Raw genomic sequence first — 26363 nt, 5'->3', positions numbered from 1 at the left:
AAACTTCTAGCTAGACTGATGATGAAAAAAAGAGAAAAGATATTAATTACTAATATCAGGAATGAAATCTGTGACATCACTACAGAGTCTACAGATAGCCAAAGGGTAATAAGAGAGTATTACCAGCAACTTTATGCCTGCCCATTTGAAGTGGGCAAATCTCTTGAAAAATACAAACTACCCAATTCAAGAAGAAATGGGTAATATGAGTAATATTTTATCTATTAAAGAATTTGCATTAGTAATTAAACATATTCCTCCAAACAAAACAAAACAACTACAGGCTCAGGTGAAGTTCACTATTGAATTCTATCAAATATTTAGGAAAAAAAGAATGCCAACTCTCCACATACTCTTCCAGAAAATTGAGTTTCCCAGCTTTGTCCCAATATGAGCTAGTATGACCCTGATGCCAAAATCGACAAACATATTAGAAGAAAATTACAGACCAATATTCCTCAAACAGAATCCATCAATACTTCATAAAAACTATTTTTATACCTTGACCAAGTGGGATTTTCCCCAGTAATGCAAGAATGGTTTACTCTCTGAAAAGCAATTAATGCAAGGCACCATAGTAATAAATGACAAAACCACATAATCATCTCAAGAGAAGCAGAAAAGTACTAAACCAATTCTTGATGAGCTATGTGGAAACAGGTGCAAATTCTGAATGTATCTAACATAAGTGCTGTTCATATCATCAAAGATTTATTAAGTATCTATGCACTAGAGCCTAATTTTTGGCTCAGAAAACATTAGGGAAAAAAGAGACAACCCCTAGCTTCAGTACAGCTTATATCTTTGTAATTGTTGTCATTATCACTGTAACATCATCATCATTCGTTTTACTCTGTTCAGATCCCTCTAAGACTAATAATGGCACTCTACCACACACTTCAACTTGCCAACATAGTAAGTTGCTATTGCATATCCAACTGATTTTACATACATACTTTGTTACATCAGAGGCACATTGTTTCTATTTTCTTAGGCCTGAACTACCCTAAATACAATAATTGTCTACTTCCCTTCTTGTTTAAATAAAATAAAGGTACTTATCTCTACTGGAATTCTAGATTACAAAACAATAATGAAAAAATAACAATCCCTTACACTTGCATAGTGCTTTACATGTTTCAAAGCATTTTCAGATTGATTGTATCATGATCTCATTTGAAAAATTCTGTGAGGTCACTGGAAAAAGTAAGCAGTACCTTTATTTTACAGATGAGAAAACTGAGGCCCAGAGACGTTAAGTAATTTATCCATAATTCACAGCTTTATAATTTCTTAACAGACATAGATGCTATTCTTCCAACGCCTTCAAGTTTCAGAAAGAGCAATGGTTCCATAAATATGCACTATCTTTCTTGAATACAGTGGCACATGTCCAATTTCCTAAACAGGCTCCTTCAAAAATAACCAATATGGCTTTTCCAATATGGCTACTAAGCTTTATCCAGTAGTAATCAAGTCTACTGTGGAACATAACACACTGCTCAAGTCTTACAGTTTTACAAAATGACCAGATTGGCTAAAGAGTGGGCAAGTGGCCTGTGTGAGAAAAATTACAGATCAAGGAACTAAGAATTCCTATTATTCTAACATTAGAATCCAAAATATAAATAATATTAATTACAGTTCCACGAAATTCATCTGTAATAATAAATTCCTCTTACTGAGAAAGCATGTTTTAAAGCTTTATACAGAACTATTAAAAAAAACCTGCTTTTTAAACTATGTATCAACTTTAACTAGAAAAATAATCATCTCAATCCTTTTATTTAACAGAGATGAACTCAAAGTGCTAAAAAGTATTTTGGATATTCTTTTACCCAATTTCAGTAGAACTGCCTCTGCGCAGCTGACAGGAAGAAATGAAGAAAGGTTTCCTCTTCTATAAATAAAATACAGAAGTATGAGAAGGAGGGGGGCATTTGAAGTTGGTTGATTTGCTGTTCCTCTTTTAAAAATCACTAAATTGAATGTGAAAATAATTCAACATACTAAGTTGTTCATGGGTTTCTCCAAATGATTACAATCGCTGGAAAACAACCTTACTCTGTTACTATTTCTGCAATAAATTATATACGTTACAGAATAATGTCATTGGAGAAAAACCAACAAAAGCATTAAGAGATTATGTTTCTAGGCACATGCAGAGCTCATTTTACTTTAATCATACAGTTCTTTAATTTGGTAATTATAAAATATTCCCTGACAAAATTAGTTTAAGTTACAAACTTAGGAATGTAAATTTCATAGAGCCACCACTTTCTCTGACACACTGTCAGAATGTCACAGTTTTTAAATAATGACAGTACGTGGTATGGCACCACTACTTTTTAAAGAAATACATCAACAAGAACTTAATGTTCAGTTGGCTTCCTCAAAAGTAAACACATGAGGAATAAATAAGCAGGAATAGTTTGCCTGCTTATGAAACATGAAATTAACATGATAACATCTCAAATTTCACTCATCATCACCCCTACCGTGTATATCGATACCCATCTCAACTTGAAGAGTGACATTTTAGAACTATTTAACATGAAACTAAACTAGCAATTATAATTGACTATCTCAAATGGCTAGCATTGCAACCAAATTTCTACCAGTTTTATACTTTAAGGTATAGAGAGAATGCCACATACATTCATAATGAAAATTGCCTATGTTAAAGTGAAAATTCTATTTATATTCTTAGATATTGTTATGTTAACAAGCTTCTGTTTACAGAATTCACTGCACAGCCCCTTGTTTGCTGAGCTGTACTTAAATATGTGGCTACATTTGCATCAGTGTTTGAATGTGAAAACATGAGAAATGGGACGCCTGGGTGGCTCAGTGGTTGAGCATCTGCCTTTGGCTCAGGGCATAATCCTGAAGTTCTGGGATTGAGTCCCGCATTGAGCTCCCCACAGGGAACCTGCTTCTCCCTCTACCTATGACTCTGCCTCTCCCTCTGTGTCTCTCATAAATAAATAAATAAATAAATAAATAAATAAACAAACAAACAAACAAACAAACAAATAAATAAATCTTTAAAAAAGTAAAGAAAAGAAAACATGAGAAGTAAAAAAAAGGGGGGGGTAAGATACAATAAGTGGATAACCAGAATTAAATAAATATCTCATGGAGAAGCCAAAATGAGGCTATACGAAAATGTGAATAAAAATAATAGTTATTTGATCCTGATACAATATGTGCTATGTGCTATTATTATTCCCATTGTTCAGGGGGAAACTGAAATGCAGGAGATTAAAATATTTGTCCAAGGTCCTATAGCTAGCAATCAATTGAGTGAAAACCTGATCTCAGCCATGCTGACTAGAGAAGGTGAATCCCTGATTTTCCTTAAAAAGACGGTTGTTTTGAAACACAGATTTTTCTAATTATAAAATTTATTTAATTCAATTCATATGAACAATAAAATAAAAAAGTGAAAAAATTGCAAGCCACAAAATGTTTATGTGGCTGAAAAGCTTCTTGAATTATACTGTTTAACAACCAACTGACACTTGTCCCTGACATTTGGATTAGCCTCCCAAACATAAAACTCCCTACCCACCACCACATCTGGCATGAACCCTTCCCCACGCACTTCTTCTGCTGATAGAGCAGGAAAGTAATGATCTGGAATCATCCTACATACAGCATGGCTCAGAGTCCTGCCCTTTTCTCCTTTAAGAATCCTAGGCATTCTTAGACCAGCAGCTTAGCATTTATCCCCACCCCTTACCTGAGGATGCATCTACATTCCCTGTTAGTGTCTTCCACAATATTCTTCCTACATTTTTAACATTGACATGTCTCATTCTCACTCTTATCCTCCTCTAGTCCCTAGTAGAATCTTGGAGCCTAAGGAATTAAAAACACCCCAGTCTTCTGCACTGGATCAGGCTTAGCAGCAAATCCATCTTTATTAACAATGTCATGGGCCTGCTCTGGCCTTGGAACACATTCCGAGCAATCCAGGATGAACCAGGAAATGGGATCTCTCAGTGTCAGTCCTGCCAGCAGAAGACAACTAGAATCTTGGTGGCATAAAGACTGTACAAGGCTAAAAAATGGAAAGAGTGAAAATGAACAGAGTCCAAGAAAAAAAACAATAGGAGGAGAAACTGAGTCTAAGGCAAAAAATAAAATAAAATAAAATAAATAAAATAAAATAAAGGATCTATGGTAGAACAAAAACTGTATCCTTCTCTTGTTTAGTTGATGGAATATATTGCTTTTCTCTGAGACTATTGTTAAATTATTCTAAATTTTCTTCTGTTCCCTGCATTAAAGGTGTTTCTTCTGAGTCTTTCTTTCTTTCTTCCTTTTTTTTTTTTTTTTGTTCTTTTGTTTTCTTGCTCTCTTTCTTTCTCTCTTTCTCCTGTTTAGGGAGCTTAATTTCTCTCTTTAAAGTTCAGAGTTTTTCTGAAATATCAGGCATTCGGGCCAGCAAGTGGGAAGTAGGTTGACAATTCTTACAGTCAGGACATAGACTTTCACTTAATCCCCTATTTATCAATCCAATTCCTCATCCCCAACTTCCCATATCCCAGGTGTCCCAAAGTCTCAAAAGTCTGTGGATTAATTTCTTCAAATAGTCAACTTCTTAACCCTATTGGGCAAGAAGAAGGGTAGTCTCCTAATAGTGTAGGGTAGTAGGGCAAAGAAGGGAGAGAAATGATCCAGTGACCTGATTGCTACTTAAATAAACTTTCAACCAACCATCATATACAGTTGTTAGCCTCATCTCCACCTGTAATCCTTGGATCCTTTTGAGTTTAGGGGAACAAAATAACTTGCTTTGCTTATCAATGTTACTCTCCCTGTAGACACTGAGTTTGAGTTTCTTCCACGGTCCTAAGTTAGCCCTCTTCCCATGTTCCAGAAGTATATTGGTACACTCTTCTCTATCTCTTCTCCTATTGCCTCTCTCCTATGATTTATACTTTTAAAAATGTTTATTGTAACTTTAATGGAGTTTCTGGAAGTAATAGAGATAAATACATGTATTCACTAATATAGTTAAAAAACTTTGATATTTTGAAAAAGTAATCACCACCAATAACCTTTAATATATCATCAAATATAAAAATGCCCTAATTTTGGCAAGAATGCCTCTGGCATTTCACTTTTCTCTGATGCTGTCTGACTGAAGTACATTTTCTTATACAGTGAAGGTTATTTTATGTCTAGTTTATTAATATTTTCCCCTAGGAATAGGAATTGACTTTTGTCATGCTTTTTATCCATCTTCAGTGAGATTTTTTTCTTTTGATATATTTCTGTAATTAATTATTAATGGATTCCTGACAGTAAGTCACGTCTTGGCTGAGCTGAATTATTCTTTTAATATAGTTCTAAATTTAATTTGTTGTATTTTACCTAGACTTTTTGCCTATATATTCATATTAGGGATTGGTGTATATATATTTTTTGTGGTCTTCTCTGCTAAGTTTTAGATTCAGGATTATGTGACCTTCAAAAATATTAATTGGGATACCTTCTATCAATTTCTGTTTAGGCAAATAAAAATTTGCTCCTTAAAAATTTGAAAGCTTACCACTACAAACATTTTGAGAGCTTGCAGATTTATACTCCAAAATTATAAGTAGTCACCCACTAAAATTTTACCTACTACCAAGTTTCATAAAGAATCCGGTTATAAGCTCTATTTTTATTAAAATTTGTATTTCATTTAAACTTTTTAAAGAAGATGTATTTATTTAGTTGTTTGAGATAGAGTAGAGAGAGTACTAGCAGGGGGCAGGGGGAGAGGGAGAAGCAGACTCCTTGCTGAGCAGGGAACCCAATGCTAGACTCGATCCCAGGACCCTGGGATTATGACGTGAGCTGAAGGCAGACAGTTAACTGACTGAGCCACCCAGGCGCCCCTCTTTATTCATTTTTAAAATAACTGCTCTATACCTGTTCCTAGTTATATTTCTAAATATTTTTAAATTACTATTTTTAAGAACCAACTCTTGGATATACAAGCACCACCTTTCATGGTTTCTTTAATTTTGTTTTTTATCTTATCCAATTCCCCTTGGTATTGTTATGTTTAAATTTTATATTTTAAGAAATATTCTATGTTCTTTTTTTTTGTAGTTTAAAGTGAAATATTTTGCCACCATATATTTGCCTGTTAATATGGCTTTGCTGCACTTCAGGAGATTTTTTTTTTCCCCTGAAAAGTGTTCTTATTTTCTAAATGACTCATAATTGCAGTTTTAATTGCCTCTGACCCAATAGTTTTGAACGGCTAATTTCTTCCAAGTAATTGTTTATTTTGCATTATAGCTTTTTGTTAATAATTTCTGGTTCTATTATATTGTAATCAGAGAATATGGTTTACCTAGTACCTTTTGGCACACAGCTTAATCTCTAACTATACAAGACACTAAACTTGGCATGATAAAAAGACCTCTCATTCTCAAGCAAATACTTTATATAAGTATTATGTAAGTTACGGGAGTTTATCTTTTCATAATAGATGCTTTATCAAAGGGTCTTCTAACTTCTGAAATAAAGCCTTTTTTCAGTGTTTCATAACTTGGGAATTGTTGATTGGGATCCTGGATGGCTCAGAGGTTTAGCGCCTGCCTCTGGCCCAGGGCGTGATCCTAGAGACCCGGAATTGAGTCCTGCATTGGGCTGCCTTCATGGAGTCTGCTCTTTCCTATGCCTATGTCTCTGCCTCTCTCTGTGTGTCTCTCATGAATAAATAAATAATCTTTTTTTTAAAAGGTAATTGTTGATTTCTTTGTCCCTAACAAAATTATTAGCTCATGGTCTATTGTATAGGAAAAGGAATAACTTCAAGTTTCAACACAAAAGACAGGCCCAAATGAGAAGTGGTGTTTTCAATCACTTGAATAACCACTATCTTGAATTTTAAGAAAAATATTTTACAAATGAATTAATGGAAATGTACAGAGGCCTAATGACTTGCCCAGCATCTCACATCTAGGACAGAGTAGCCAGGGAAGAACCATTTTTTGGAGGGTTCTTCTGCCATAGTTCCCTTCCAATGTGCTCTTTTCTTTTATTGGCCCAATTGTGGATATTCACAAATTTTATGTATTTCTCATGAATCTAATTAGAACAATTATATGCTAGAAGAGAAGTGAAAATCAAGCCTAATGTATGAGGAAGAGGATTTTTAGAGAATACACATACAGAGACATACAAACACAGCTACAAATTATAGACTTGTGAAAAAATAAAAAATCATCTTTGAGATGAGATGAGGAAGCCTCTCAGGGGAACTCTGGTTACACAGACCATGTTATATTTAGTGGTCAATCTTGTCTCCACCAGAACATTTTAGTCATTAGTTTGAAATGTTTAAGTGAGAAAATAATCTGAAAAATTATTTCATATCTGTGTCAAGTTCCCACTCCTCTCCCTAGAAAGAATTTTAATTAGAACTCCAAAGAAAATAACGCACTATTTTTAAACATGCCTAAACTTTCAAATGTCTGGCAAATGTGGTCATGGAAGGTGTACTGAGCCTGACAGAAGTTTAGTGTGTGGGTTCCAGTCCTGGTTCTGTGACCTGAGCATCTGTGACTTAGTTCTGTGACTCTACATATTTCTCTAGACCTCCTCTTCCTGAGAGGCTTTGCACAGATGGTCCCTACCATGTCCTTAAACTCAATTTTTGTAAAACCTAGTTTGTAAACGATATTGTCCTTTATTTCAGTAATATTCAGAATGTATCCAGAGCCAGAAAACAGCACTAGGTAATAGGTGACAGTGTGAAAAGGGTAGTTACAGCTCCCACATACAACAAACGTATAGTCATCCAATATATTTTCACCTCAAATAAGATGACTTAATTATTTTTTGTATATTTTTTATTGGAGTTCGATTTGCCAACATACAGCATAACACCCAGTGCTCATCCCATCAAATGCCTCCCTCAGTGCCCATCACTCAGTCACCCCAATGCCCCCACCCACCTCCCTTTCCACTACCCCCTGTTCATTTCCCAGAGTTAGGTGTTTCTCATGTTCTGGATGACTAAATTATTAATTTAAAATAGTCATTATTCTACTATGTTTTTCCTGTGCACACAACAGGCATTTTGTAACTTCTTTGAGAATTACTTAAAGGTGATAAAAAAAAAAAAGAAAAAGCTAAACATTTCGGCTACAGTCTGCAAGCCATAGCATAGGTTCAAAAGTTACATTTTACCACACACCTAACAAAAGGTGGTGCTATATGCCTCAGTTCCATTTTCGTATGTGGTTGTTAGAGCTATTTTAAGTTTTAATTGAAAATATGCATTTCCTAAAAATAAGCTAACTGAACATATTGCCTCTTCTTTATATTAAAAAAAAACAACTTTCTATTAATATATAATCCCCAATAATATCAGGGATTAATAACAAAAGTAAAAGGTAATTAAGTGGGGACATTTAAAATAAACGGAATTCAAAATGTATTGCATGCTTGATTATTCAACTAAAATTAAACAACTAATCTGAATATGACTGATGGGAATGTTGCTGAAGGAACAATTAAAACCGTGCAACTCTGATAACTACAATCAGAATAGCTCTCTTTTTGCTATTGGCCTTTTGTTATTTATACCTGAAATGCAAAACCATATGATCAGTTTCTCATCTCCCCTATGGTTGTGGTGATAGGTAAATCAATTGTTAATTGGTCAGCTCAAACCATCCTCATTTACTTATTATGTCTGTGCCTCTTCCTCCTTGATCTTAAATTTCCTTATGATTCTCCTCAGGATTATTTGTTTTATGTGAGTAAAACCAGAATGCCCCAGTGCTAAACTTACTGCTTTGCCATTTGTTTCAGATTATTCTTCCTACATGCTCCAATTTGCATAACTTTATTGTTTTGTGGATTCTAAGCTTGTGAATTTATTACCAAGGCACCTGCCAGTGTTACTGTATTTAAGGAACTGTCAGCAGTTTCTATTTTGGGGTTCTAAGTTGGCTACAAAAATTCACTATGGGCTAAATTTTGGCGTGTGTTATGGGGTAGCAAATGAAGAGGGAAGTATTTTTAGAAAGGGGGGAGAGAATGGTGGGGAAATAGTTTTTTGCTTGGTTTTTTTTTTTTTTAGGTATAGAAATATAAAATAGAAAACAGAAGTTGGTGGTTTCAGAAGTATTCTGAAAGATTAATCTGCTTTGGTTTTTCAAAGTTAGTACCTTTTTCAACCCATGAGTCTACATTGCAGACTCATGCTTTGAGGGATTATCAAAACATGAAAATTATCTTTTCTATGTACAAGCAAAGTATCTTGTGTAAGCATTAATTTTAATAAGACAGCAGTTTTAGGGGGTAAAAATCATCCATTCAGTGAAGACTAGACTAGAACCAGCAACAAGTTTCAGATTCCTGACAAATGACTAAGCATCTGAAGTGTGACCTTGAAGTGTGTCAAAAAGAGGTTCTCCTTCCCCCACTCCCTCTTGCAACTTAAAATCACTATTAGCACAAAGAGCCTCACTATGGGATCCCTGGGTGGCGCAGCGGTTTGGCGCCTGCCTTTGGCCCAGGGCGCGACCCTGGAGACCCGGGATTGAATCCCACGTCGGGCTCCCGGTGCATGGAGCCTGCTTCTCCCTCTGCCTGTGTCTCTGCCTCTCTCTCTCTCTCTCTCTCTGTGACTATCATAAATTAAAAAAAAATTTAAAAAAAAGTTTAAAAAAAAAAGAGCCTCACTAAATTGGGAAGAATTAGGGATGCTCCAAGTTTCATCTAGTTCTGAAGCTGACTCTGGAAAGAGTCTTCACAATCTTAACCTTTATTTGGCAAGCAAAAATAAAAGAAAAAAAATCCAAGATCCATCAGCATATCCAGAACTTTTGCAAAATAATGTAATCAGAAAAAATTAAACTTCTAAAGCATCAAGGCACAAAAGATAAGTATCATGCCCTTCTCATTACCCACACACGAGAGACTATACATATACATATCTTAGAATGAAGCAATAAACTATATTTTATACCCAATGTATCTTAGAAGTAAAATAAGTACTATTTCTAAATAATAACCAAAACTACTAAGCCAACTATATGTATCGACTGATAAACATCTATCTCTTAAGCACCTTTTGGGGCAAGGTCCTAAGCAGTTGGGTTAGTAACATATATAAAATTCTGGGGCAGGGATGAAAGTATAATGTGAAATGAAGAAAAGAAACAGAAGTCTACAACACATATAATCTGCATCCAAATACTGTCTATGGGACAGTACACTCTGGTCCATAGTTTTGAGCAAGTAAGTCTGTCTGGCAGGTGCATAACTAACTATTGTAAAATTGGAGACACTGAAATAATCAGAAACTAACATCGAACACTGAAGTATATAATTCATTCCATTCTCTCTTCAGACCTTACTCACCAACTGGCCTTGCAGTGATAATTTGAGTTTCCCTGTAAAGCAACTTTCAGTGAGTTAGCACGGAGTAGGATCACATTCTGAACATTTGGAGCAAATAATTTTAATCATACACCAATACATTTGCATTTGGAGTCATACATTAATATCTCGTGAGTCTGGTTTACAAGAGCCTGCTCCTGTATGAGAGCTCTAGTCCCAATACGCTAACCAAGTAAGTGCTTAGATCTCCATTGCTAAGGTCCACACCCTACAGCCTATAAGTCCCGTCCTGACACATGACAGTAACTTAATGAATGAGTAAACTCAGTGCCACACTGTCAAAACCCCTGGAGGGTAGCCTGGCCTCTCCTGGTAGCCCACTCAAATTACTATGTAGTTTTTTTTCTCTGAAACTAAAAAGTTCAAAGAGGAAAGTAGTCATGGTTTGAATTTTGACAATTTCATTTTAATGAACTCCAAAAATAAATGAGCTAAAGCAAAGAGGCTTCTAAACCATACCTCATTTCCACTCTGATGTTTCCAGTCTCATAATTACTGCTTAAATAAATATCCTTTAAACCATGTTAGATTATTTTCCCCCATTTCTATGGCAGCCTACTGCTAAAGGACACCAGTAGAGTTTCTAGCACAACCTCCTCTTTTACAAAGGAGTAAACTGGTGTTATTATTTCATGTAATCCTATAACAATAAAAAAGGAAATAAGTACCAAAAGTAGATTAAAATAACCAAGAAGTTGTTCCTCACTAATTAAAATCAGGAAGTTTGGTTAGTTTGATGTTATTAGGAAACAAAAAATTATTTCAGAGTAACTCATATGTATTTTTTGCTGTTTATCCAACTTAGTTGGTATAGGCTCTTCAAGTTTATCCTCAATTTTCTGGTTATTAATAGTTTTAATTAGCTTTTTCACATTTATGGGATGATAATAAAAACAGCAAGTTCCTCAGAAATATGTGTTTTTCTTTTAGTTTTTGTTTTCTCAAGCATAAAAATTTGAACCCCAAGAGTGAAGTGTTGCCTATTTCATGTTTTGTTTTGTTATTGTTTTAATTAGTGTAACATTCCATGTTTTGGCCTCTATTATTAAGTTTAACCACATGCTACTGCCCTATCTATAGGCCAACAGTGGTCAAATATCAGCAATTTCATATAACTCAAACTAATATTTACTAAAAAATGTAGTTCTTACTGCTAATTAACTATATGATAACATTATACTTTCTGGCCAATCATACCTAGTTTTTCCTTTTTTTTTTTTTTTTTCTCTGTAAGTAGGCTCCACACTCAGCATGGAGCCCAATGTGGAGCTTGAACTCACAACTCTGAGATCAAGACCTGAACTGAGATCAAGAGTTAGATGCTTAACAAACTGAGCCATCCAGATGCCCATATATCTAGTTTCTGATTCGTAAACCAAAAGTAAAATATTGCAGAAAGAGGGTTAAATTTAATTTGCAGCAAATAGGGATCCCTGGGGTGGCTCAGTGGTTTAGCACCTGCCTTTGGTCCAGGGCATCAGGCTCCCTGCATGGAGCCTGCTTCTCCCTCTGGCTGTATCTCTGTCTCTGTCTTGTGTGTGTGTGTGTCTCATGAATAAATAAATAAAATCTTAAAAAAAATTTGTAGCAAATAACTCTGCTTATCCTAAGAAATAAGTTGATTTCCCTAAAAATAACTACTTGTAATCATATATGCACTCTACAAACTAATAAAAAAATGAAAACAAGATGTTTCCTTATTAAATAAAGTCCTGTAAGTAGTATGTCAAATATAAAATGAGCTCAAATAAAAATCAGTGTAAGAATTCATTTATGGATATCTTGCCACACATCTCTGTGGTGTTTAATGGGTCATTGGCACATGGGATATATGGCAGGGATAGGGAGTTCCTCTACTCTTGATTGCTTTAAAAAATACTTTGAAGTGCTACAAATCATAAAAGAGTGAAATGAGGGAAAAATAGGGCACTGCGGAGAAAGATCTATGTTTACCTTTGACTTAATCATTCAGTTAACAACCTATATCAGCTGTCCTCTGGATTCCAACTGTGAAGATCTCAGATTTCTAGAAACCTTCCACACTCTACAAAAGGGAATATAACCAGAAATAAATGACTTTCAAAGACAGACTTACATAAGAAAATATAACCTATACAGTATATAACTCTTATCTAGACTTTCTTACAGAATTTTTAAAAATCTGAACAGTTTAAAAGTGCTGAGAAATCCAAAATATATATTCATTTTGGTGACAGACCACATGCATTGTGAACAAGCTCCTCTTCCTAATCGGACTCTTTGTAAAACATGCTAGTATGTTTTGTGTTTGTGACAAAATCAGAAATATATAAATGTTGAAGAGAAATTGAGAACTGATTGTTAGCTCCTAAAAAGAATGTGTGACATATCCACTATATTTGCACAAAGTAGCTGAGAATATAGTATTACTGCTTCTTGTTACATGTTATCTAAATTACACTTCCAAGGTGCCTGGATGACTCTGCTAGTTAAGCACCAGACTATTGATCTGGGCTCAGGTCATGATCTCAGGGTGGTGAGATAGAGCTCCATGTCAGGCTCTGTGCTCAGCACAGTCTGCTTGTCCCTCCTCTGCTGCTGCCCCTCAAACCCTGCTTTCTCTCTCTCTCAAATAAATAAACAAAACCTTAAAAACAAATAAATAAATTATACTTTCTTCAAGCTTCCCTTGTCCAAAAGAATTTTTTAAAAATTCTAAGGGGGCAGCCCAGGTGGCTCAGCGGTTTAGCGCCGCCTTCAGTCCAGGGCCTGATCCTGGAGACCCAGGATCGAGTCCCATGTCAGGCTCCCTCTGTGAAGCCTGCTTCTCCCTCTACCTGTGTCTCTGCCTCTCTCTCTCTCTCTCTTTCTGTGCCTCTCATGAATAAATAAATAAAATCATAAATAAATAAATAAATAAATAAATAAATAAATAAATAAATAAATAAGTTAGCTTTTATGTGCTAGTTAAATTTGCATCATTTTCATTCCAGAGTAGACTTAATAATTTCTAAAATTATTAAGTTCAATATTTTTAAACTTATTTAAAATAAATATAGGGCAGCCCTGGTGGCTCAACGGTTTAAGTGCCGCCTTCAATCCAGGGCCTGATCCTGGAGACCCAGGATCGAGTCCCATGGCGGGCTCCCTGTGTGAAGCCTGCTTCTCCCTCTACCTGTGTCTCTGCCTCTCTCTCTCTCTCTCTTTCTGTGCCTCCCATGAATAAATAAATAAAATCATAAATTAATTAATTAATTAATTAATTAATTAATTAATTCTAAGGGGCATCTGGGAGGCTCATTCAGTTAAGTGACCGGCTCTTAATTTCGGCTCAGGTCATGATCTGAGGCTCTGTGCTCATGGGGAGTCAGCTTGGGATTCTCTCTTTCTGTCTCCCTCTGCCTCTCCCCCCATTAGCACTCTCTCTCTCTCAGATAAATAAATAAATCTTTTTTTTAACCCTAAGAATGTTGTCATTTGTAAGAGAAACATATTCAAGTACGAATTTTCAATTTGAAGTTATAAAATGTAAAAACCAAAACAATTATGCCAGACAAAAATGCAATTTGAAATAAAACAGATCTTTATGTTCACTAATAACAAAAACAAGAGTAAATAAAATCAACCATGAACAATTTCATTTCTATATTAGAGTCTCATCGGTCAAATTTGTCACCTTGAAAATTGTTTTCACTATATACAACATCTATGTTTCAAGAATAAAACTCAGCTGAATTTATTTACTTTTGTCAAACACCATTAGTTATAGCCAGTGACAAAACCAGTTAAACATTTATTTCAAATGATTATTTCTGCCTATATTACACCAGGCCATGTGATTTTATCACAAACTGAAGTGAAATATCCCCAACCTTGAAAAATTTTATGTACTCATTTTTTTTTCAAGTTTTTCATTTTAATTCCAGTATAGTTAACATACAGTGATATTTTAGTTTCAAGTGGACAATATAGCGATTTAACAGTTCTATACATCATCACTCAGTGCTCATCATGGTAAGCATACTCTTAATCCCCTTCACATATTTCACCCATCTTCCCACCATCTCCTCTCTGATAGGCTTTATTTTAAGTGAGTACCCTTGGCTAAAGTGCTTTTTTTTTTTTCAACACGAACATTTTTTACTTGAAGCATACTTCAGAACACCTGGTTAAGACATTCCATCCAAGAAAAATAAAAATCACATTTTCCTCAAGTACACACAGAAGAATCCCCTGGTTAAATCACATGGAAAAAGATATAACAAATATTACAAATTTAAGAAAACTGAAACCATACCAAGTATATTTTCCAACTACAATGGTACAAAACTAAAGATCAACAACAATACAAAGCTGGACAATCTACAATGTAAATATTAAATATTTAAATATGTCAGTATTAAAGGACACACTACTGCACAAGCAGTGGGCCAAATGAGAAATCAAGTGGCAAATCAAAATATGTCTCAAAACAAAAGAAAGGGAAAGCACTATATTCTAAAACCTATGGAATGCAGCAAAAGCAGATGTTAGAATGAAATTTATGATATAAACGCTTGTATTAAAAAGAAAAGTTCAAATCAACAACTTCACATTATACCACAAGGAACCAAAAAAAGAAGAAATTCAGCTGAGATTTAGTAAAGGAAACAAATAACGGGGTGGGGGGGACTAAATATTTGTGTTGTAAAATCAAATAAAACATGATAACTATAATATTACTGAAACCATCTTCAAATTCAAAGCTATCAGCTTCTGCATAAATCTGACAATTTCCATTTCATCAGAGGAAGGGACTGAACCACTGCATTTCATGGAAATTATCTTAACTGTCTTAACTTTTATTCTGTATCTCCTTTAAAAAATGTTTTTTGTTTTTTGTTTTTTTCTGAAGGTGGCAACAGTAGAATAATGGGTACAGTTTCTCTTAAATCCCTGAAGCTAGTCTCCTTCTATCTTTTAACAATCTTTTTAATTCATTTTGCTGATAATACTTCCAATAATATTAAGTATATTGTAATGATTATTCAGAGTTTAATGATGTTCTTTCTAAGTGGTTTTATTTCTACCTGTTCTGATAACCTGCAATGGTAAACTTGATGAGATGAAATCAGTACTAGTTAAAGAAGAATAATTAATAAATCAGTGTTTTGTTCATAAGGTCAACTGGCCATTTCTTTGTTTTATTCATTGCTTTTAAATTCAAACACAAAGTTTTATTTTCAAAAGTGCTAAGCGTCAAGAATTAAGGTTTCCATTCTTGGAAGAATTGTACTCTTTCCATTCACATGCTTTGTCTTACTCTTGATCTTTCTCTGAGGAGTCTATTTCGTCTCATAGACTTAAAATTACTGGGTCATTTTTACTACCTTTTGTTACTTCTTGTTTCTTTTCTGTCAGGCAACAATTCAACTTGTACCGTCAACTGCCCCGATTTAGCTCTGCACTTACATACATGTTAAGCTCTACGTTTACAGCATTTGGAGGTTAGCAGAAAAGGAAAAGTGTTCATTGTAGCTTTAAGAACTTTCAGACTTTATCAGTCAGAGAAGAAACTTTATACTATTTTCAATTTGAGCTTAAAACAATCTGTGGTATTTTAGCATTTGGCATGGATGTCTCATGTCACTTATCACATTATACCCTGCATTATAATTATTTCTGTAAATACTAAAGTTGTTTTAGGGACCTCTAAGCTCCATAAGGGCAAGAGCTATTTTTTTATTCATCTTTATATGCCTTAAGAAAATGCTCCTCAAATTTAATGTGCACACAAATCACCTTGGAATCTTGTTAGAATGCAGATTCTTTTCAGCAGTTCTGGATGGGGCTTGAAGCATTGCAAATCTGATCAATACCAGGTTTGCTGATCCTGCTTTGAGTAGGTAGGGTATACAGCACCCAATATAAGCCATGAACCACTTAAAACTATTTCTTTCAATTATTTTTTGAGAGAAATACCTCGTTAGAGGTAGAAATTTAACACTACTGAGAGAAATGCCTCCTTAGAGGTAGAAATTTAACACTACTGAGTGCCCACAACGTATCAAATACAGTGGTAACTCTCCCATCCCTGGGAGGTAGGTACGATTTTACCTCCATTGTACAGATGGGGAAATTGTAGCACAAAAAGGTGAAGCCATTTGCTGAAGTAACTGAACCACCTCTGTCTGATTCTACTGCCTCAGCTCTTAATTACATCAACATGTTTCCTTTTAGCGTCCCCCAGCCATAATACATAAAGTCACCTGGGACACATATTCTCCCCTTCTCTCTAGGAGACAATCTCTCATCCCTAAGGCCTGGCAGGATGCCACTTCTTTGACTTCTCTTCATTGTATGTAATTGCCCTACTTCCCTTGAGGTTCCTCAGAAATTTGTTCACCCTGCTAATGTAGCACTTGTGAAGGAGTATTACAGTTATCTGAGTGGGGTGCTCTGATCTTCCTTGCCAGGTGTCAAAATCTGGAGAGTTGGAATTTGGTCTTACTCACTGCTGATATCCCAAAATTTATTGCATGGGAGCTTTTCAAAGATACAGTGTCCTCACATCACTCCCAGGGATCAAAATTTGTCTGGTCTGGGTTAGAGCCAAGGCATCAGCATATTTCTAAAACTCCCCAGGGGACTGTAATGCACTACCAGGTGAGAATCCTTGATAGTAAAGCTCAAAGAACATAATGAGGGCTAGGATGTTCACTCTGAGGGAGAAAGGTATACTTTGGAGGGTTCTGACAAGCTCCCTCTGGTTGATGTGCTGAGAACAGGGGGACAAGGGCAAAAGCCAAGAGCTATGCTATCATCAAGTAAGAGGCCACTGTAATAATCTGGCTAAGAGAAAACAATGGTGCAAACCAGAGGAGTGGCAATGGAGGTGATCAGAAATAGTCCTAGGTCTAGATATTTTTTCCATGATAGAGTCAATACAAATTTAAGACAAATTGTATGTGGGTCTGGGAGATAGACACGGATGAAGGATAACTCCAAAGTTTGGGGCCTGAATAACTAGAAGACTCAGTTTGCTATTTATGAAGAGACTTCCGAAGAGATAAGTAACAAGTGTACATCTGATACCATTCATTCCAGAAGGGGTCCAACCACCTCTGAGGTCATTATTATCATAGAGCTTACTCTTCAGTAATGAAGTTCTTTTCCCCATCATACACTCCCTTTCCTGATGTCTGTCACTGAATCAGGCCCCTTCTCTTTCCCAAACTCCCAAGTCTTCCGAAGTCCTCTTTCCCTCCCGAAGATCCTTTCCCAAGTTTTCCCCTATGCTTACTGGATGATTTTTCTCCAGAAGGGGCACGCTTCTTACTTTTCCCTGCATCCTGAGACTAGCTGCTGTTTTTCTCTCCCAGAGGGACCTCACATTTTGCCCTCAATCCTGTTCTTAAATCCTGCTATTATCCATACCTGTCTTTGTCTCCTGTACCCCTTAACTAGAAAAACACGTTGGACGCCCTACTGAGTCAGCAATCAGCATGCTGTCAAGGTAAAAATAAACAAACACTCTGCCTCTGTCTATAGAATTAAATGTTTTCAGTATGAAAATATAACCTCCTGGTAAGTAGGAGATAAGAGCTGCAGTGTATCAAAAGTGATATGTTCACATTAAGTAAACCCTGAAAATTATTTTCCTCGACAACCAAAGATGTATCTAACCATATTTCCAGAGGGAAATTGTACTCTGTGGTATCTAATATGGTAATCCACAAAAATTAGCTATTTTTGTTATAGTCTATGATCATGAAAATTACACTCAATACCTCTTTTTTGATATCTAAAAACACATTTTCCTATGTCCAAAGTCTGATTATGAAAAAGAAATAAACTGAATAACCCGAATTGTGTTGCTCACATTCAAATCCTGAAGTACTACACTAGAAAAAAATAATTTTCTGATTATGCCACAACTTTATAGATGAACAGTTTTTGAGGCTGTTAAATCTACCAAAAAGAAAGGATGATTTTCATGTTGGCTTTATCTATGGAGGAGAGTTTTCTACATGTCACTGTCAGAAGATGTTTTAAATAAAGGAGAAAGGGCCTTTGAGGTGTAGGGAGATAGAAGCCATACATTTCTTCCACTAGAAATCTTAAAGAAATTCTCACCTAGAAGAAGAGTAAAATAAATTTAGCTAGTTTGAAATGTTAAGTATCTTTTTGAAGTTGAGGCTAAAACATAATGGAAAGCAGAAATACTTCAATTTTGCCTTGCTTCTTATATAAATTCTAAATGAAATATTCAAAGTTACAGCTCTCAAAGTTAAAAGACATGGATAACATTTATGTGGTTCTATTGTGCATCGAGGTGCACACTTTGATTAGAACTTGACTTAGTTGAGAAAAGAAAAGTTAATAAGGCAATTACTCATATGCTACCTAAAATAAGACAGGAGTGTGAACTTTCAACAAGACAGTATATAGAGTTACTTTCCAAAGTATCTTCCCAAAACTTATATACACTTTAATAATGCTAATCTAAATCAAGCAACTGCTTTCCAATTTAATTTTATTATTCCTATAATTCCACGCACTATTTTTGAAGCTTACCACATAATTTTGTGGCTAAAATGGAATGATCTTTAGCAACATTGAGGCATCATCCCTTTTTAATGTGGCCTGTTCTTGATTTTTACCATCAGTTCTGAGGTCTTCTTCACTTGCCCTCTTTGATCTCACATAGCACATGGAATGAATGTAAGGGTTCAAAACGTGTACAGTAGGTAAGAAGATGAATGAAGTAGGAAGACTGATGCATGAGAAGATCATGAAGGTTCTGAAGGAAAGGAAAGTATTTAACTGGAAAGGAAAGGAATTAAGAAAGGGAGGAGACAGAAAAAATAGTTGTAGATACTAAGAACAATATCTATCTGCTCCACTATTTAAACTCAAGTCAGATCTGACTATAATAGTAAGAAAATCTCATAAGAAATCTGTAGGACCTCCTTAGGCTTTAAGTGTGGATAATAAGATCTAATGGTTTGAACCATATGAAACTGACTTATCTACAAGAATCCCCATTGCATATGGTTCAGACTAAGATAAACATTTGCATAGTCAACGCTAATTATATCTGCTCTCTCCTCTTCCTAAGCATGACTTAGATAAATATGTTGGAAAATGGGCAATTGGAAGGTTCAGTTCCTCTAAAGAGGCTATGGAACTGCCTGAGCTTATACTGCTAACCATATGTGGAGCAGGGAGCAAAAATCAGAGTTTACCTCCCCACCCCCAAAACCAGGGCTCTTTTCACAACCCCACTGCAATAATGGGAGAGTCCAAAGAGAGAAACAAAGTGCAGAGCAAATGTCAGATTTATCTGCAGCCTCAGAATTTCACTGAGGGATGAAATTATACCTACCAAAATAGAGCTCCCTTCCTCCTCGTGTACCAGAGAACAATGAATAAAAAATGAATCAGCTGAAAGAATGACAGTTCCCCCAAGTGCCATGAGTTAGTGGCATTTTTTAAGAATAAATCCCAAGTTTGTCAAATTCAAGAGTCCTTTGCTGGTGATTAGTTAACATGATAGACAACAAGGGATACTTTGAAGAGCTACCCATCCGACCATGACACATCTTTCAGAGTCGGACAGGAGAGCCAACGCAAAGGATTTCATGGCCTCAGTCATTATCACTGTCCTAAAAAATAAGAATTCATACCATTCACAGCACAGTTCCTCCTTTAGCTGAAAGTTAAAGACAGATTTTTAAGTCCCATGGATTTAATGAGAGATCAAGCACGGAGCACATGAGGAGAAAAAGATAAAGAATATAATCAACTATCTGATAAACTCAAATCACTCACAGAAACAGATAATGTGGGTCAGAGAAGAAAAATGCTCCAAGCTGATCTGAAAGATCTTCACAGATCTCTTAATAGCCTCAAACTTGTTGAAAGAATTTAATAGGCTGTAAGTAGAAGCTCCTTAAGAATCACTGGGCACCTCAAAGTGGTTGAATGTCCTCAAGTCTTTTCTTTTTTTTTTTTTTCCCTCAAGTCTTTTCTCCCACAGATATACTGATGAGCTTGTTAAGAGGTGGGCTGCTTCTAGTGAGGAGTGCTGAAAACACTTGGTCTTCAGACTGAGAGAAAAATCTTTTGTTTCCACCATCATGAGTTATTAAGGTTATAAAATTTGGAACTGAAAGCTGGTCAGCAACAATAACAACAACAGGAGCCTGCTGCAGTAACTAAAATAGATTGTATATGTGAAAAAGAAAATTACTTTTCTCACTAAATTTGGGCTCCAAGAAAAGAAAAATTAAAATATTGGATGAATGCTGTGATTGTCTGCTGTTAATGGCAAGGCTGCTATTTTAAATTGCAAAGAAATTTTTCAAAAGCTTTAAATAATGGTTTCAATAATATTTAGGCCTTCCTCTAGATGACAAATACATCTTCACCTCTTTTACAAAATTGGGTGGCTTAAAACTTTTTGGAGGAACACAGGAGGAGAGATACCTTTCAAATGTGGTCTCATGTATTTTTTTCTGGAGCTAAATTACAAGCGATATATTGGTGAGTTTTAAAAGTCAAATAAAGAAGTTAAATTTAGCATAGTGTTTACAATGGTGATTTCTCATTGCAATAATTATAGGAACTCATAAAATTTAGGCTTTGTGACAAAAGCAGATTTGTTAGACTTATTTTTAAATTTATGGGCATCAACAAATAGAATAGTTTCCAAATATTTTATTTAATCTGATTTTTTAAAATCTGGCTGGCAATTTGCTTAAAACATTCACAAGATCCCATTTTATTGTTGGCTAGATGAGCTTTTATTTGTAAACACACTGTGTCTACTTTTAAACGGTTTCTTTGGCTTTACAGTTTATGTTTAAATGCATAAACATAAAAGAGATAAGTAAAATCTATTTTAAGGTCTGAGAGGCAATTCTGAAAGTTTTACTGAACCCCAAAACTAATCTGCACCAGCCACAGAAACCACTCTTGTTAGCAGCAAATAATAAAGAGAAAGTACCAAAAACTAAATACCATAAAATGTTTTTTTTCAACCATCAACTGTGTTTAAGGTTATTAGCTTAAAGTAAAGCAAACAACAATCATGACAAACACTACTGAACTAACAAACATTTAACGTTTATCTATATCAGCGCTTGTCATACTTTTATGAACAGAAGAATCTTTTCCCTGCCACCAATGTGGGTTCTGGCTGAGGAGGCCTGGGAGGGGCTGAAGAGTCTGCATTTCTAGCATCTTCCTATGTGATGCCAATGCTGCTGAATGCTGCTGACCTCAAGTCCAGACTCTGAGTAGCAAAAATCTATTATGTAGTAAGCATAGCACTATGCATATATTCTTACATATAATCTTCTTAACCACCCTAAGTGATAGGTGGTTATCCCCATCTATTAAATAAGGAAACGGAGGAAAAGAGAGATTTCATTCAACTAGCAAGTGACAGTACCAAAATATGAACACCAGTCTCTTTGAAACCAAGATCCATTGTCTATAATATTTCTTGCCTACATCTCTCAAGAAGAATCTCTCCTTATCAGTACTTAATGCTACATACAAATAACCTGCTAATCCAGAATAAATGGATTCAACTCAATTCTTTTTTTTCAAGATTTTATTTATTCTTGAGAGACAGAGATACAAAGACAGACACACACACACACACACACACACACACACACACACACACACAGGCAGCCTGACATGGGATTCAATCCTGGGTCTCCAGGAACAGGCCCTGGGCTGAAGGTGGTGTTAAACTGCTGATCCACCAGGGTTGCCCTCAACTCAATTCTAGAGCAATTTAAAAATCCAAAGGTTCAGACCTTACCACTTCACCCCATCCCCTATATATTTCCTTTTTTGATAAATATGGTAGAAATTGAGAATTCTAAATATTTTTATCATCTCCACAGATAACTCTGGAAATCACCAAAGTTACTCATCTGTTATGCTGTCTGAAGAGAAAACCCAATGCAATAAATGCATCTGCATTCCATTTGTTACTGAAAATGGCAAATATGAGGTGTGGATGCTTATCATGAACGTGGGCTTGAGGAAAAACATTTCATCTGTAAAAAAAATGTGAGACATTTACTTAGCATTTTCTCTTGGATGACAACACACAAATTCTAATCTTTCATTTAATCTCTAGTCCTGAACTATAGTCCTTTTGTAATTCTCCCTTATTTCATGAAAGGCTCTAATCCAACAAACACTGGCATATCCAGCAGGTGTCTGCAGAAAACCAGTCCATTCGGAGACCTCCCTCAGAGGCCAGGATACTGAGTTGGTCCTTTTCCTCTCTACTTTCCTGCTGTTGCAACAGCAAGCATGTGTCATCAGAAAATATATGATTAGTCAGAGCTCCTCCTGAGTACCATTATATTTCCTGGAGTTTAGATAGGGCAGGCTTCTTACCCCATTTCCACTTTTACAGGAAAACTTATCATTTTAAAGGATTTTTATACTGGGCCATTTGTGCAAGATGGGACAATGAAATATAGAAAGAAATCTCACCCACACAAAACCACTTTAACGAAAAGAAATGAAACACAGATTGGGTTCTTACACCATCAATTCTTCCCAAAGTAGGAAGCTCTATCACCCTGAACAACAATACCACAGATTTCCACAAACTTTTCACCTGTCTCACCAGCACATTTAGGCAGCAGTTGATTCAATAGTTATCAGAGAAAACAGATTCAGCACCAGGATAGTGCATCATCAGTGACAAACTGCAATCAGTCACTCAATTGATGCTTGGGAAAGATACGTGTAAGTAAGACTCTACCATTTTTGTCAACATTAGAAGTGACTGGATATTCATAAACAGTGTTTCTTATGTCTTCAAAAATCTACTTTAAGATTCAAGTTTATCAGATGGAAGCCCAGCATACTTTATTAGCAATCCCTTACTCAAAGTATATAAAGAGCAATGCTCTCAAGAGAAGAAAACAAAGTTACTCCTTAGAATAATGAGAAATAAATAAGCCATTATTGCTTTAGTTAAGAAACTCTGTCAGAAATAAACATATGTCACAGTCACCAGATCATATCTTTTTTTTTTTTTTAATTTTTTTTTTTTTTTAATTTTTATTTATTTATGATAGTCACAGAGAGAGAGAGAGGCAGAGACACAGGCAGAGGGAGAAGCAGGCTCCATGCACCGGGAGCCCGACGTGGGATTCGATCCCGGGTCTCCAGGATCGCGCCCTGGGCCAAAGGCAGGCGCCAAACCGCTGCGCCACCCAGGGATCCCGAGATCATATCTTTAATTCACTATTATACACACAGTAATATTTTTAAATGGGTAGTATTTTTAATAGAATCTTATTCAAAACAGGGCTCAATACTGATTTTGTGCTGTACAGTGCAGCACAAGCCACTATGTAATGTATTACTTCCCAATGAGAAGACTGTAAATGCCATACTTCTCAGTACTTATGTATTTACGTGCATATTTTGGCAGATAACCCCCAACTGTGTGTAAAGTTAACAATGAGAATATTCTGTTTATATGACACTTAAGAGTACTTACTAATAGAAACATGTCTTCTATACACATTGTGTAGCACCCTGCTCTTCAGTGGGGTCCCTGAAGCAGCAGCAGGAGAAGTAATATCACACAAAAGCTGGTTAAAAGTGCAAAAATCCAAAAAAGGAAGGAAGGAAGGAAGGAAGGAAGGAAGGAAGGAAGGAAGGAAGGAAGGAAGGAAGAAAGGGAGGGAAAAGAAAGACGAAGGAAGGAAAAGAGAAAGAAGAAAGAAAGAAAGAAAGAAAGAAAGAAAGAAAGAAAGAAAGAAAGAAAGAAAGAAGAGAAAGAAAGAAAGAAAAGAAAGAAGAAAAGAAAGAAGAAAGAAGAAAGAAAGAAAGAAAGAAAGAAAGAAAGAAAGAAGAAAGAAAGAAAGAAAGAAAGAAAGAAAGAAAGAAAGAAAGAAAGAAAGAAAGAAAGAAAGAGAAAAGAAAAGGAAAAAAGGAAAGGAAAAGAAAAAAATCTCAGCCTCAGCCCAGACCTACTGAATCAGTGTCTGCATTTTAACAAGATCCCTAGGTGACTCACAGGCACTTTACAGTTTGAGAAACACTGGTGTAGCAGTTATCAAGCTAGGCACTTTGTATTTGTTTTTTTTAATTTAATCCTCATAACAATACCCTACTAACTTGATATTTTTCTTTTCATCACTACCACTTAATGGGTGAAGAAACAAGACTTGGTAAAGGTTACATAAACAGGAAGGGACAGATGCAAACCCTGGGCAAGCAGGCTGGCCACCAGATACAAAAGCCCTGGTTGTTTCTCTCTGCTGTATTGTCTTAAAGCAGAATGTCTTCGTTCAGAGCCCACAGATAGGTGTTGCATAGTATGCAAAGTTTAGTGCACCTTTCTCATGATAAGGCTCATGATCTTCAACTGAGTTTTCAAAGAAGTCTATTATCCAAAACTGTTTAACAATTACTCTTGAAATCCTTGTAAATAGGTATAGGGGCAAGCGAACAAGTAAAAGGAATCCACAAGATTTTCTTAGCATTAATACTTTAATCCTTGAAATTTGAAGAAGGCCATTACAAATAAAAAAGTCATATTCCAAGCAGTAATTTACATTTATACATTTCCTTTTAAAAATCTGTGGTCATGCAATTTTTTCCCCTGCTTACTTTAGGATGCTTAGGAACTTATGTAATAGGAGAAATGAAAATGAAGGACACTTTGTGCTGAAATTTTTTTTAAGATTTTATTTATTTATTCATGAGAAACACAGAAAGAGAGGCAGAGACCCAGGCAGAGGGAGAAGCAGGCTCCTTGCAAAGAGCCCAATGTGGGACTCGAACCTGGACCCTGGGATCAACACTCTGAGCCAAAGGTAGATGCTCAACTGCTGAGTCACCCAGGTATCCCTGTGCTAAAACTTTTAAGTCTAATTAAAATTTGGCTCATCACTACAGATTTTAAAAAACACGGTGGTCAAAAGCATAGCTATTGGAATTCACCTGTTAATCTGGGTTTGAGTTTTAACCCTACTGTGTGTAGTATATGTAATCTTGAGCAAGTTATGTGGTTTCCTAAACCTTAGTTTCCAGTGCAACCTAAGTTTCCTATTCCTAATGCAAAAAGATAACAATAGCACCAATCCCTATCTCTGTTGTTTCATTATATAAGATAATACAGGCAGTGGGCCGAGTGAAGTGCCTCACCATGTCGTAAGCACTCAAAATTGAAGTCAATTACTACTACAAGTGCTGTATCTTATCAGTGATTATTATATTAAAAATTGACTTACTGGAGTTCTTCCAGAGTCCAAGAGAGCTATTTACCAGATTTTCTAATCTTCATAAATAAAAGAATGGGCATTTAAGAAGTGAGCACTGGCCTAAAAGCAAAGGGAAGAAAGGGGAGGGGAAACTTAAACTCCTTTCAGTTACATTTTTATTATGAATCAGTGGTTCTCAAAGTGTGGTTTCCAGACTAGCAATATCACCTTCACTGGGTACTTCTTAGAAAAGCCAATTCTCGGGTCTCTCCCCAACCCATTAAACCAAAAACTCTGGGGCTGTAACCAGCAATCTGCACTATTTTACAAGTCTTCCAGCTGATTCTGATGCAAGATAAAAGTTTGAGATCTGCCAGTATAAACGAAAAAGAGCATTGGACAAGGACAAATATACCTCCACCCAGTCTCTAAAAGTCCATCTTTAGTGTGTGGACAACCCAAGCTGTGATTAAATCTCTTATGATCTGTGACACATGTCATCATAAGGATCTTCCCAGGCAGGAGAAACGCACATCTGCATAAATAAGCAGCTCTAAACTTCCTAAAACTAGGGTTACTGTCCTCCTAGAAACTTCCCCCACCTCACCAAAGGGGATTAATGTATCCATTAAGTTATGTAGGGCTGTGAACATCCACATCAAAAAAGACAAATCCTCATTTTCTATAGAAATATATGTCAAGTCTCTGACCCTTGCTAAG

The 26363-nt window shown here is 35.8% G+C and overlaps 1 protein-coding gene across 16 annotated transcripts in view; it reads right to left on the bottom strand.

Moving 5' to 3' along the window:
* HDAC9 (histone deacetylase 9) overlaps nt 1-26363 on the bottom strand; it is a 1020499-nt gene that overhangs the window by 671756 nt on the left and 322380 nt on the right. Inside the window, exon 1 of one of the 16 annotated variants that reach the window (XM_035698221.2) lies at nt 12379-12429. The exons of the other annotated variants lie outside the window; for them this stretch is intronic. The gene's annotated coding sequence lies outside the window, so the exon portion shown is untranslated. Of the gene's footprint in view, nt 1-12378; nt 12430-26363 lie in introns of those variants that run through there. 16 annotated transcript variants of the gene reach the window in all.

The sequence above is a fragment of the Canis lupus genome, chromosome 14 (assembly GCF_003254725.2).
Source record: "Canis lupus dingo isolate Sandy chromosome 14, ASM325472v2, whole genome shotgun sequence".
In the NCBI taxonomy this organism is placed as follows: domain Eukaryota; kingdom Metazoa; phylum Chordata; class Mammalia; order Carnivora; family Canidae; genus Canis; species Canis lupus.
This window is presented reverse-complemented; position numbering and strand designations above follow the sequence as displayed.